Below are 14,518 nucleotides of genomic sequence, written 5' to 3'. Positions count from 1 at the left end.
CTCAAAACGACCGGCTGGGTCGTTACAAGAATATTTTCTCAACCTTACGCGATCGCGTACAGGCTTATGCGATCGCGTAGCACAAATGCAGTGCTTCAGCTTCTACCTCATTCCTTCTACGCGATCGCAACTTGGTTATAGCATTTGTAGTGCACTGGAATTGTCAAAACATTGATCCGAGTCTGTTTGCTCAAAATGTTTACCAAAGTCAACTCAGTTGAGTTTTAAAGCTCTATTTCATATTTTAATCCATTTTTCACACAAAAACTTTCTAAAAAATTATACGGATTGCGCGTGCAAGTCGAGGAATGATAAATAGTATTTTTCGAGGTCTTAGAACATAGAATTACTTATTAAATTTAATGATGACACTTTGGGTCATCACATTCTCCACCTCTAAAACAAACATTCGTCCTCGAACGGAGTTTGAAAAAGTACCTGAGGTGGAGAAAAGGTGTGGATATTTACTCCGCATATCCGACTCGGACTCCCAGGTAGATGCCTCTACTAGCTGACCTCTCCATTGCACCCAAACTAAAGGATAACTCTTAGACCTCAACTGTCGGACCTGCCGGGCTAGAATAGCCACCGGCTCCTCCTCGTAAGTCAAATCTTTGTCCAATTGGATTGAGCTAAAATTTAACACATGGGACGGATCACCATGATATTTTCGGAGCATAGACACATGGAACACCGGATGAACCGTTGATAAAGGTGGTAATGCAAGCATGTAGGCTACTTCACCCACCCTTTCAAGAATTTCAAATGGTCCGATATACCTAGGTGTCAACTTGCCCTTCTTTCCGAACTTCATTACACCTTTCATAGGTAAAACCTAGAGCAATATTCTTTCTCCAACCATGAGTGAAATATCACGAACTTTACGGTCGGCATAACTCTTTTGCCTAGACTGAGTTGTGCGAAATGGATCCTGAATAATCTTGACCTTATCCAAAGCATCCTGTACCAAATCGGTACCCAAAAACCGAGCCTCTTCCGGTTCAAACCAGCCAATTAGCGAACGACATCACCTTCCGTATAATGCCTCATATGGAGCCATTTGAATACTCGACTGGTAGCTATTATTATAAGCAAACTCCGTAAGTGGCAAAAACTGATCCCAAGAACCTCCAAAGTCTATAACACAAGCGCGAAGCATATCTTCCAATATCTGAATGGTGCACTCTGACTGTCCGTCTATCTGTGGATGAAATGTTGTACTCAACTCAACCCGCGTGCCTAACTCATGATCTATAGCCCTCCAGAAGTGTGAGGTAAACTGCGTACCTCGATCTAAAATAATAGACACGGACGCACCGTGAAGGCGGACAATCTCAAGAATATAAATTAATCTAACCTATCTAAAGAATAGTTGACTGCCACTGGAATGAAATGTGTTGACTTGGTCAACCTGTCTACAATGACCCAAAATGCGTCAAATTTTCTCTGAGTCCATGGTCGTCCAACAAAAAAATCCATAGTGATACGCTCCCATTGCTACTCTGGAATTTCTAACTTCTGAAGCAAACCACCAGGTCTCCGATGCTCGTACTTAACTTGCTGACAATTCAGACATCGAGCTACATATGCAACTATATCCTTCTTCATTCCCCTCCACCAATAATGTTGCCGTAAATCTTGATATATTTTGGCGGTACCTGGATGAATAGAATACCTGGAACTGTGTGCCTCTTCAAGAATTAATTCACGAAGCCCGTCAACATTAGGCACACAAATACGACCATGCATTCGCAGAACTCCATCTTTCCCTACAGCAAACTGTTTGGCATCAGCGTGTCGCACCGTGTCCTTAAGAACAAGTAAATGATGATCACCATATTACCGCTCTCTGATGCGCTCATATAAAGAAGACCGAGAGACTGTGCAAGCTAGAATCCAACTGGGTTCTGAAACATCTAACCTCACGAACTTATTAGCCAAGGTCTGAACATCTACAGCTAACAGCCTCTCACCAACCGGAATATACGCAAGACTGCCCATACTCACAGCCTTTCTACTCAAAGCATCAGCCACCACATTGGCCTTTCTGGGGTGATAAAAAATAGTGATATCATAGTCTTTCAACAATTCCAATCATCTTCTATTCCTCAAATTAAGATCTTTTTGTTTGAACAGATACTGAAGCTACGATGATCAGTAAATACCTCACACGAGACACCGTAGAGATAATGCCTCCAAATCTTCAGCGCATGAACAATGGCTGCCAATTCTAAGTCATGAATAGGATAATTCTTCTCGTGAACATTCAAATGCCGCGATGCATATGCAATCACCCTGTCATCTTGCATTAATACTGCACCAAGGCCAATGTGAGATGCATCACAATATTCTGTATACGATCCTGAACCTATGGGTAATACCAACATTGGTGCCGTAGTCAAAGCGGTCTTGAGCTTATGAAAGCTCAACTCACACTCGTCTGACCATCTGAATGAGACACATTTTTGGGTCAGTCTGGTCAATGGGCTTGCTATAGATGGAAACCCTTCCACGAACCGGCGATAGTAACCTGCTAAACCCAGGAAACTCCGGATCTCTGTAACTCAAGTAGGTCTAGGCCAATTCTGAATAGCCTCTATCTTCTTAGGATCCACCTTTGTGCCTTTTGCCGACACAACATGCCCCAAAAAGGCAACTGAGTCTAACCAAAACTCACATTTTGAAAATTTGGCATATAGCTATTTATTCTTCAAAGTATGAAGCACACTTTGAAGATGCAGCTCATGCTCCTCTCGACTGCTGGAGTAAATCAAGATATCATCAATGAATACGACCATAAAAGAATCCAAATAAGGCTTGAACACCCGATTCATCAAATCCATAAATATTGCTAGGGCATTTGTCAACCCAAATGACATCACTAGGAATTCGTAATGCCCAAACCTAGTCCAAAAAGCTATTTTAGGGACATCAGATGCCCTAATCTTCAACTGATGGTAACCAGACCTCAAATCGATCTTTGAAAATACCCTGGCACCCTGAAGCTGATCAAATAAGTCATCAATTCTTGGCAGCGGATATTTTTTCTTAATAGTAGTTTTTTTCAACTACCGATAATCTATACACATTCGCATTGAACCATCTTTCTTCTTAACAAATAATACTGGGGCACCCCAGAGTGAGACACTGGGTCTAATGAATCCATGATCAAGAAAGTCTTGTAACTGCTCCTTCAATTCTTTTAACGATGGCGGGGTCATACGGTATGGCGGAATAGAAATGGCTGAGTGTCCGGAGCTAAATCAATACAGAAATTAATATCTCTGTCAGGTGGCATTCCCGGCAAATCTGCAGAAAATATTTCTGGAAATTCACGAACCACTGGTACTGAGTCCATAGAAGGAACATCTGCGCTGGAATCGCGAATATAATCCAAATAGGCTAGACACCCTTTCTCGACCATACGCCAAGCTTTCATATAAGAAATAACCCTGCTGGCCGAATGGCCAGAAGTTCCTTTCCACTCTAACCGAGGTAACCCTGGCATGGCTAGGGTCACTGTCTTGGCATGACAATCCAATATAGTGTGATAAGGTGACAGCCAACCCATACCCAAGATGACATCAAAATCTATTATATCAAGAAGTAGAAGATCCACACTAGTCTCAAGACTATCAATAGTAACCACACACGAAAGATAGACATGATCTACTACAACAGAGTCTCCCACCGATGTAGATACACACACAGAAGCACTCATAGAATCACAAGGCACAACCAAATATGAAGCAAAATAGGAGGACACATAGGAATAAGTAGATCCTGGATCAAATAGAACTGAAGCATCTCTATGGCAAACTGGAATAATACCTGTGATCACAACATCCAGTGACTCGGCCTCAGGCCTAGCTGGAAAAGCATAAAATCGGACCTAAGCCCCACCACTCTGAACTGCGTCCCTGGGACGGCCTCTAGCTGGCTGGCCTTCACTTCTAACGGTCTAACCTCCACCTCTAATGGCCTGACCTCCACCTCTAATGGCCTGACCTCCACCTCTAATGGCCTGACCTCTACCTCTAGTTGCCTGGCCCCTACCTCTAGCTGGCTGAGCAGGCAGTGAAGCAACCAGTGCCGGTATGATGGCACGAGAATCCTGCCGAGATCTGTTACTCGCCAACCTAGGGAAATACCTCATGATTTGACCAATGTTCCCACACTCATAACACCGATCCAGATGCCATGGCTACTGAAACTGAAGCTGACCCGAATGGGCCGGATAACCGCTGTAGTGACTCTGGAGTGGTGGTGCACTGATAGGAGCTGAATGTGCACTAAGTGCTGGCTACCCAGAGTAAGGCATAATAGGACCGTGACTCCCTGAAGCACCGGGAGATACACGAAGTGCTGAATGAAATGGTCTGGGAGGATGACCCCTACCAAAATTACCCCTTCCTCCAGGTGAGGCACCACTAAAACCACCGAACTGACGAGGCCTCTTATCAGACATCTGCCCTCTCTCCTGTTCAAGAACCATCTCGATCCTCCTCGCGATATTAGAAGCTGCCTGAAAAGAAATCTTGCTTCCGGTCTCCTTGGCCATCTGAAGCCTAATAGGGTGAGTGAGTCCCTCAATAAACCTCCTCACTCTCTCTCCCTCAGCAGGTAGTAAAAGGAGAGCATGACGGGCTAGATCCATAAAATGGGACTCATACTGAGTAACAGTCATACTGCCCTACTGTAGATGCTCAAATTGCTTGCGGTAATCCTCTCTCAGTGTGATAGGAAGGAACTTCTCTAGAAATAGCTGAGAGAACTGCTCCCAGGTAAGTGCAGGCGATCTGAATAGTCTGGTCAATGTATAATCTCTCCACTACCTCTTGGCATAACCCGTCATCTGAAATACAACAAAATCAACCACATTGGTCTTAACTATACCCATGTTCCGCAGCACCTCATGGCAGCGGTTAAGATAATCATGTGGGTCCTCAAAAGGTGTACCACTGAAGTGAACTAGAAATAGCTTAGTGAACTTATCGAGTCTTAATAAGGCCTCAAAATACATGGAGGGCCTATCACCGGTCTGTGCCGCAATAACTGGCTAAACTACCCCAACTGGCGGGGCTGCTGGAGCCTGATTTTAGGGAGCCATCTACTCCGAAGCGGGAGTAGTGGGAGTTTGTGCTCCTCCCCCAGCCTGTGAGATGGCTGGTGCCACTGGAAATGTACCATTCTGGGCCACGCCCTCCATAAGACTCACCAAACGGACTAGAGCATCATGAAGTACTGGAGTAGCTATGAATCCTTCCGGGACCTGAACTAGTCTGACTGGCACATTCTGAACTGGAACCTCGTCCTGAAGATCCACCTGAGGTTCTACAACAGGTGCAACTGATCGAGCTCTAAACTGAGCTCTACATCTGCCTCTGCCTCGGCCTCTAGCACAACCTCGGCCTCGGCCTCGGCCTCGACCTCTACCCCTGGCAATAGTTGCCACTGGGAGCTCTGGTCCCTGTCCATCAGTAGATGTATTACGTGTTCTCACCATCTGCGAGAGAATAAGAGTAGAATGGTTCAATCATCGATGATAGAATAAAATCGCACGACAGAATAAGAAAGAAGTGATATTGTTCCTAAACTTCATAGCCTCTGAGAGATAAGTACAGACGTCTCCGTACCGATCCTTCGGACTACTCGTGACTCATGAGACCTATGTAACCTAGTGCTCTGATACCAACTGTCACGACCCGAAATTCCCACCTTCGGATCGTGATGGCGCCTAACATTTCACTTGCTAGGCAAGCCAACGTTAGAATAATATTATCTATTTTAAAACAATTTTAAATCTATTAATAATAAAGAAACAAATGCGGAAGTAAAATCTGAAATGTAGTGAATAATTCATAAAAATAACGGTGTCTAAATACCATCCCAGAATTGGTGTCACAAGTGCACGAGCTTCTAGAATAATACAAATAAAGGTCTGAATAAAATAAAGCTATCTGAAAACAAACACACAGCTTAAGTAATGTAGATGGGGACTTCAGAACTGCGGACGCCGTGCAGTTATACCTCAAGTCTCCTCTGGTAGCTGAAATCCGATCAAGTCTATGGTACGCCACTGGGACCAACTCCGAAATCAGCACAAAAAGTGCAGATGTAGTATCAATACAACCGACCCCATGTACTGGTAAGTGTTGAGCCTAACCTCGACGAAGAAGTGACGAGGCTAAGGCAAGTCACTTACATTAACCTGTAGGCAATAATAGTAATAACCACAATAATAGAATTAAATCAGGTAACTCATTTCTAATAGTTGAAGCCAACTCATCAGTCATAACCAATTATTATTTCAATCAATTTTCGTTGCAGCGTGCAACCCGCTCCCACAACATATTCATTTTCAATCCTCCCATATATTTATTTCAATCAAGTATATATAGACTTTTAAATAAGTCTGTTGCGGCGAGCAACCCGATCCTCCAATATGGACTTTAAACAAGTCTATTGCGGCGTGCAACCCGATCCCCCAATATGGACTTTTAATAAGTCTGTTGCGGCGTGCAATCCGATCCCCTAATATGGACTTTTAATAAGTCTGTTGCGGCGTGCAATCTGATCCCCCAATATATCCATTTACCAATTCTTATAGAAGAAATTGCCCCAATAAATGCAACAATTAATATAAAAATTTTAAGACAACAAGCATACAATAATTATGATTTAATTATGAAACAAACAATGAAAAATAGTAATTTATTATGGAAATCAGGGAAAAAATAGGCAGTTTACTATTTAATATGCTAAATGTCAAGTAGCAATTAATGCACATAAAATAAATCAGCATGTAGCAATTATTGCAGGAATTCAAGAATTAATATTTGACAAAGAATAGGAGAGAAAAAATTATCATAATAATTAATTCGTGTATTAAAACAAATTTAGGATTTTCAAATAATTATGCAAACAATTAATTTGACGACGTATAGACACTTGTCACCTCTCCTATACGTCGTTCACATGCATTTCATATAACAAATAATTTAAGGGTTCTATTCCCTCAAGTCAAGGTTAACCATGACACTTACCTCGCTTTGCAATTTCAATCAATTACTCGACCACAACTTTTCCCTCCGAATTTGTCTCCAAAAGCTTCAAATCTATTCACAAGCAATTCGATATACTCAATACGAATCATAGGAATTAATTGCATATGAATTTACTAATTTTTTGAATAAAATCCGAAATTCATTTTAATATTCGATAGTGGTACCCACGTCTCAAATCCCAGAAAAATTTACGAAATCTGAATCCCGTTCCGATACGAGTTCAAACATACAAAAATTATCCAATTACGATGTCAAATGTACCTTCAAATCTTAAATTTTTATTTTTGGAAGATTTTATAAAAATCTAATTTTTCTCCCAAACTTTCACGGATTCATGATATAAATGAGTATGGAATCATGAAATATAATCAATATAGGATAAGAAAAACTTACCCCAATATTTTTTTGTGAAAATCGCCCAAGAATCGCCTTACCCGAGCTCAAAAATTGAAAATGATTGAAAATGGGTCGAAATCCCATTTCCAGAACTTAAGTTCAGTTTTTCAGATTTTTATTCATCGCGATCGCGAAAATTCGTTCGCGATCACGTAGAACAACTTCTACCGTGTCCATTTTACTCTTCGTGATCGCGGATAAGTGTTTGCGATCGCGAAGCACATATTGGCTGCCCATTTTATTAACTCTACGCGATCGCGTAAATGGCCATGCAATCACAGAGAATATTTTCTCAACCTTACACGATCGCGTACAGGCTTATGTGATCGCGTAGCACAAATTCAGTGCTTCAGCTTCTACCTCATCCCTTTTACGCGATCGCAGCTTGGTCCTCGCGTTTTCAGTGCACTGGAAGATAACCTTCCGCGTTCGCGTGCCTATCTTCACGAACGCGAAGGGTAAAACACACGGCTCACAATTTCCTCTTCGCAATCTCAGAAATGGCTTCGCGTTCGCGAAGCACAATGCACCAGATGACAGCAGAAGCTCAAAAACCAGGTTTTCTAAGTTCAAAATCATCTCGTAGCCTATCCGAAACTAACCCGAGCCCTCGGGGCTCCAAACCAAACATGCACATAAGTCCTAAAACACCAAACGAACTTGCTCGCATGATCAAATCACCAAAATAACACCTAGAACTACGAATTGAACCCCAAATCAAATGAAATTTTCAAGAAAACGTTAAAACTTATATTTTCACAACCTGACGTCCGAATCACGTCAAATCAACTCCATTTCTCACCAACTTCAGCAGAGAAGTCACAAATATTATAGTGGACCTATATCGGGTTCCGAAACCAAAATACGGACCCGGTGTCAATAAATCCAACATCAGTAAATTCTTAAAAATCATTAAGCTTTCAAACTTTTAATTTTTCATCAAAATTTCATATCTAAGGATAGGGACCTCGGAATTCGATTCCGGGCATACGCTCAAGTCCCAAATCACGATACGGACCTACCAGAATTGTCAAAATATTGATCCGAGTCCGTTTGCTCAAAATGTTGACCAAAGTCAACTCAGTTGAGTTTTAAAGCTCTATTTCACATTTTAATCCATTTTTTACACAAAAACTTTCCGGAAAATTATACGGACTACACATGCAAGTCGAGGAATGATAAATAGTGCTTTTCGAGGTCTTAGAACATAGAATTACTTATTAAATTTAATGATGACACTTTGGGTCATCACAATATCGATGCGGCGTGCAGCCCGACCCAATCATATAAGTATCCATAAGGCTCGTGGCGGCAAGCAACCCGATCCACAGTCCATAAATAGCCATAAGGCTCGTTGCGGCGTGCAACCCGATCCACATTCCATAAATAGCCATATGGCTCGTTGCGGCATGTAACCCGATCCATATACCTCACATAGCTCACAGCTCGGGACTCAGGCCCTAACTCAGTCACTAACCTTTCTAGCCCTCTCAGGGTTTCAGAAATCATACAAATCAGCCAAAAGAGATAATAACAAGTATCAACTAGAAAACAAGAGGAAACAGAGATATGACACGCAAGTAAGATTGTGACTGAGTACAAGACAGCAAATAGCGGCTAATTCAACAAGAACCCGACCACTGAGGGTCCCAACAGTGATATCACATGGCCTAAGCATGGTTTCTAACACGAATAACAGTCAAATTTCTAGAAGACTGAGAGAATAGGAAATTAACAATAGGTTATTTGACTTTATAGTCTCACGGGACGGACCAAGTCACAATCCCCCACGGTGCACGCCTACATGCCCGTCACCTCCAAAATAATCACATCATACCAAAATCCGGGGTTTCATACCCTCGGGACCAGATTTAAAACTATTACTTACCTCAAACCGCGCAAAATCCTACTCCGCAATGCCCTTGCCCCTCGAATCAATCTCCAAATGCCCCAAATCTAGCCACAAGTAGTACAATATAATTAATATAGGCTAAAAGAATCAATTCCACAAGAAAAACACAAAATTATAAGCCAAAATACGAAATCGGCTCAAACCCACCCCCGGGCCCACGTCTCGAAATACGATAAAAGTCACAAAACCCGAAGTCCCATTCACTCACAAGTCTAACCACACTAGATTCATCAAAATCTGACATCATTTGGTCCTCCAAATCCCCAAAATTCACTCTCCAATTCTCAAGCCCTAAACCCCCAAATTTCACTTCAAAATCTCACTAATTAGGCAGGTAAATCAAGATTTATGATTAAAAAAAAATGAGTACAAGAAGCTTACCTAAATAATCCCCTTGAAAATCTTCTCCAAAATAGCCTAAATCCGAGTCTGAAATGGTGAAACAAGACTAAAATCGCGAACCCTTGCTTTTAACCCTTCTGCTTAGACTTTTCGCATCTGCGGATCCACTGTCGTATCTGCGACGCCGCACTTGAGGAAAATCCATCGCAGGTGCAGATTCCACTTAGATTCCTAGATTCCGCTCCTGCGGCTACAAGACCGCATCTGCGCCTATCGCAGGTGCGGAAACCCATCGCATCTACGCCCAGCTGCTCGCTTTTTGCGACCATCGCAGGTGCGGGAAACTCTTCGCACCTGCAGCTTCTGCTCAACTCATCTTTGGCTGCCTCTGTGGTCCCATCCCCGCTTCTGCAAGCTCGCGCCTGCGGTTCCCACTCCGTAGGTGCGATTACACTAGCAACAACAGCCCTTCAGTTCCCCTTTCAAATCCAAAACCAAGTCCGAAACCTCCCGAATTCCACCTGAGGCCCCCGGGACCTCAACCAAACATGTCAACAAGTCATATAACCCAATACGAACTTAGTCGAACCTTCAAATCACTCAAACCAACATCAAAACACCGATTACACCTGGATTCAAGCCTAAAGAACTTCTAAACTTCCGAATTCTGCAAACGACACTAAAATCTACAAAACCACGTCCGATTGACCTCAAATTTTGCACAGAGGTCATATTCAATATTACGAACCTATTCCAACTTTCGGAATCAGAATCCGACCCCGATATCAAAAAGTCAACCCCCCGGTCAAATTTCTTAAAAATTTAACTTTCGCCATTTCAAGCCTAAATTAGCTACAGACCTCAAATTCACAATCCGGACACGCTCCTAAGTCCCAAATCACCCAGCGGAGCTAACGGAACCGACGGAACTCCATTCCGGAGTCGTCTTCACACAATTCTGACTACGGTCAAAATCCTGAGACTTAAACTTTCGTTTTAGAGACTAAGTGTCTCAAAACACTCCGTACCCAAAAACTAGACCTCCCGGCAAGTCACATAAGCAGAAACATATACAGAAAAAGCTGTAAATAGGGGATCGGGGCTAATACACTCAAAACGACCGGCCGGGTCATTACATATAAAAATAATTATTATTGAAAAATAAAGTTTTAGAAACTGATATTTTAAAAAAGAAATTTTTTAAGAGATATCAACACACCAAATAAGAGTTCAAGTAGTAGTAAAAGAGTCATTCATTGTGATGACCCAAAAGGTCATCTTTAAATTTAATAGTTAATTTAGTGATCTAAGACCTCGAAAAGCATTAAGTATCATCCTTCGACTTGCATACGCAGTCCGTATAATTTCCCGAAAAGTTTTTATGTGAAAAATGGATTAAAATATGAAATAAAGCTTTAAAACTCAACTGAGTTGACTTAGGTCAACATTTTGAGTAAACGAACTCGGATTAGTATTTTGACAGTTCCGGTAGGTCCGTATCATAATTTGGGACTTGGGCGTATACCCGAAATTTAAATTGGGGGTCCCTAGCTCAAGTTATGGCCATTTGACAGAAACTAGAAATTTAAAGGCTAAGGATTTTCAAAGTTTGATTACGGATTTGACTTTTTGATATCGGGGTCAGATTCTGATTCCGAAAGTTGGAATAGGTCTGTTATGTTATTTATGACTAGTGTGCAAAATTTGAGGTCAATCGGACTTGATTTGATATGTTTCGGCGTCGAATGTAGAAGTTGAAATTTCTTAGTTTCATTAAGCTTGAATTGGGGTATGATTCGTGTTTTTAGCGTTGTTTGATGGGATTGGGGTAAGTGTTCTATATCCTAAAGTGTTTATATTTCATGAATCTATGATTTTATTGATCGTTTATTTCGAATTTAGATGGAAGAAATTGGATTTTTTGTAAAACTTTCCAAAAACGAAAATTTATGATTTGAAGGTCCATTTGACATCAGAATTTGATAATTTTTATATGGTTGAACTCGTATCGAAACGGGTGTTCAGATTTTGTAAGTTTTTTCGAGATTCAATACGTGGGCTCCACTGTCAATTTTTAAAATGAATTTCGGATTTTAATCCAAAAAATTAGTAAATTCATATGGAATTAATTCCTACGATTTGTATTGAGTATATTAAACTGTTTATGATTAGATTTGAGGATTTCAGACACGAATTTGCGAGGCAAAGGTTTATTGAATTTTTGAATTTTGTTGCAAAGCGAGGTAAGTGTCGTCGTTAACCTTGACTTGAGGGAATAGAACCCTTGAATTATTTGCTATGTGAATTTCATATGTAACGATGTATAGGCAAGGTGACGAGTGCCTATACTTTGTCAAATTAATTAGTTTCCTAATTATTTAAAAATTATAAATTATTTTAAATCATGAATTAATTATTAGATTAATTGTTTCTCTCATATTACTTGCTCAATATTATGCCCTGAATCCATACTATAGTTGCTACATGCTTAATTAATTTATGTGATTTAATTGCTACTTGACATTTAGCATACTAATTATTAAATTGCCTATTTTCTCCTTAATTTCCACAATTAATTGCTACTTGTCGTTACTTATTTCTAAATAAATAATAATTATTGTATCCTTGTTGTCTTAAAATTTCATATTAATTGTTGCATTTATTGGAGTAATTTCTTTTATAAAAGATGATAAATTATATTAATTGAGAAGCGGGTTGTGCGCCGCAACAGAAATGAAAGTGAATATATTGGAGGAGCGGGTTGCACGCCGCAATGGAATTGATTGAAATGAATATATAGGAGGAGCGGGTTGCACGCTGCAACAGAATTGAATGAAAAGATATATTGAGGATCGGGTTGCACGCCGCAATGGGATTAAATGAAAATGAATATATTGTGGGATCGGGTTTCACGCCGCAACGGAAATGAAAATAAATATATTGGGGGATCGGGTTGCACGTCGCAATAGATTAATTTAAAGTTTATATTGGGGGATCGGGTTGCACGCCGCAACAGATTTATTATAAGTTTATATTGGGGGATCGGGTTGCACGCCGTAATGGACACAAGTTGAGGGATTGTGACTGCTGAATTGACTTCAAGTATTGATATTATTTACCGGTCTTACTACTATTCCCGTTATTGTTATTGTTATTGTGTACAGGTTAATGTAAACGACTTGCCTTAGCCTCGTCACAACTTAGTCGAGGTTAGGCTCGACACTTACCAATACATGGGGTCGGTTGTACTGATACAACACTCTGCACATCTTGAGCAGATTTCGGAGTTGGTCCCAGCGGCGTACTGTTGATTTGCCTGGATACAGCTACCAGTGGAGACTTGAGTTATAACTGCACAGCGTTCGCAGTTTTGAAGTCCCCTTCTACCTTATCTGAGTTGTGCATTTTATTTCAAACAGCTTGAATTTTATTCAGACCTTTATTTGTATTATTCTAGTAGCTCGTGCATTTGTGACTCCAGTTCTGGGATGGTATTTAGATATCGCGATTATTATTATGGATTATTCAATTTATTTCCACATTTGTTTTCTTGTTATTAATTAATTAAAAATTTTGTTAAAATGGCTAATTAAAATCTAACATTGGCTTGTCTCGCAAGTGAAATGTTAGGCGCCATCACGGTCCCGAAGGTGGGAATTGCGGGTCGTGACAGTTGGTATCAGAGCACTAGGTTACTTAGGTCTCACTAGTCATGAGCAAGCTTAGTAGAATCTGAAGGATCGGTACGAAAACGTTTGTACTTATCTTCCGGAGGCTACAGAGTTTAGGAATAATTCCATTTTTTCATCCCTTATCGTGCGGCATAATTTTGCTTGAAACATATACCTCATATTCCTTTATATCCACTCGTGTATGTCATTGCGCACTCGGTATCAGTTGTGCTTCGACGGTTCGTGATGCCGCAGATGGACTACGAGGGAGCCAGAGATGCTCAAACATTTCCTCAACGTGTAGTTCCGACAGAAGATGCAGACATATTGAGAGACCACCTGGTAAATCATACGGGGGGTGCAACGGACGTTGACATCTGATTGATTTATACGAGCTGCGAAGGTTAATATTATGGATCATCGAACGTTGTGACCTATGACTTCGCGCCAAATGTGGGAGTCCATTATCAATGGATAGATTGCGAGGTTATGTGTTATATCAGTTTTGGCTTGAAATATATATATATATATGTGGTGCTTAAAGATTCCCCAAAATTACACACGTTTAAGGCCTGAGATTTTGTAGAGGATAAGATTGGGACTTGCGGTATGTCCGCCTCCTTAATAATCCTATACTTCAGTGCCAAAGGAGTTAGATAAACAACTTTAAATTTACAGAAGGTCTACTCAGCGTAGACGTCACGGTTGCGGATTTTGGGGTGCTTCGGAGGAAGTATAGTGGTTGACGAGATTCTGGACTATGTGGTTCGTGGCATGATTTGTCTGTATGGAGCTCTACTTTTGTGGTCGTTGTGTATAAATAGGGGTAAGGGTTACCCCAAAGAAGAATCGAAGAGTATGTTAAGAAATGGGTCAGCTCAGCAGTGTTGAGTCAGCATAACAAAAGAAGAAATTGGCCTTGGCAGAGATAATTCTCCAACGGTGTTTGTGGCAAGCCTGTGAAGAGGGCAGACCAGCCAATACAATACCGTCCACTTGTCTCAGTTCTCAGAAAAGCTTTTGAAAGAGTTTGTTTCCCAGACTCTCCGTAATGCGTGGTGCATAGGGTTTGAACGGTTGCGTCAAGTCACCATGACGATGTCAGAATATGCCATCAGATTCATTAAGTT

This window comes from Nicotiana tabacum, chromosome 19, assembly GCF_000715075.1.
Source record: "Nicotiana tabacum cultivar K326 chromosome 19, ASM71507v2, whole genome shotgun sequence".
Classification (NCBI taxonomy): Eukaryota; Viridiplantae; Streptophyta; class Magnoliopsida; order Solanales; family Solanaceae; genus Nicotiana; species Nicotiana tabacum.
The sequence above is the reverse complement of the archived record's forward strand: the minus strand, read 5'-3'. Positions refer to the sequence as shown.